We start from the raw sequence: 601 nt of genomic DNA on the forward strand, positions 1-601 counted from the left end.
AAGCTAAAGACATAGTTGTACGTCCATTTTTCATTAAAACTCTAACATTCTTGGTGAGTAACCAGAAAATGACCTTGAACATTTTAACTTCCAGATGCTCACTCTTCTCCCTCAATAGACACTGGGTGGTGCTATTGTCCAAAACTTCCGCTCTATAATGGATTTATTATGTTACTTTCATCTACAGACATGTCTACATCAAGGGTCACTTGTGGGCCAAACAAAGTGCTAGGGATTGGAGATATAAAGACGAATAGCCTTAGTAGATTCTCCTGTGATTATTAGAAAATGACTGCTCTCTTGTTCAGTGGCTGAGAAAGTTGAAACTGTGACTTTTGCCCAGGAGAGCCTCATTGTCGTAGAAAGGTCCAGCTGTGGGAGTGAATGACTCTGAACCACCCACGCTCACCTCCTCCATGACCCGGGCAAGGATTAGAACAGACAACGCTGAGCAACGCTTCCATACCACTGTTTGGTCATCACGGCCTACTTAGGGTCCGATGGCTATAAAGAGTTGAGCGAGCTTGACTACAGCTCATCCGGCTTGGATCTCTGAGTTCCAGACCTTCAAAGGTAACTGGGCAAAATGTGCCTGCTTCTG

General features: G+C 44.6%; 1 protein-coding gene across 1 annotated transcript in view; it reads left to right on the plus strand.

The window, feature by feature from the left end:
• Positions 1-492: 492 nt before the first annotated feature.
• LOC103581532 (thymosin beta-15A) overlaps positions 493-601 on the plus strand; it is a gene marked incomplete at its 3' end in the record, with an annotated part of 2,705 nt that continues 2,596 nt past the window's right edge. Inside the window, exon 1 of the mRNA XM_008563347.1 lies at positions 493-573. The remainder of the gene's footprint in view (positions 574-601) is intronic.

This window comes from Galeopterus variegatus, unplaced genomic scaffold (assembly GCF_000696425.1).
Source record: "Galeopterus variegatus unplaced genomic scaffold, G_variegatus-3.0.2 Scaffold13266, whole genome shotgun sequence".
Lineage (NCBI taxonomy): Eukaryota > Metazoa > Chordata > Mammalia > Dermoptera > Cynocephalidae > Galeopterus > Galeopterus variegatus.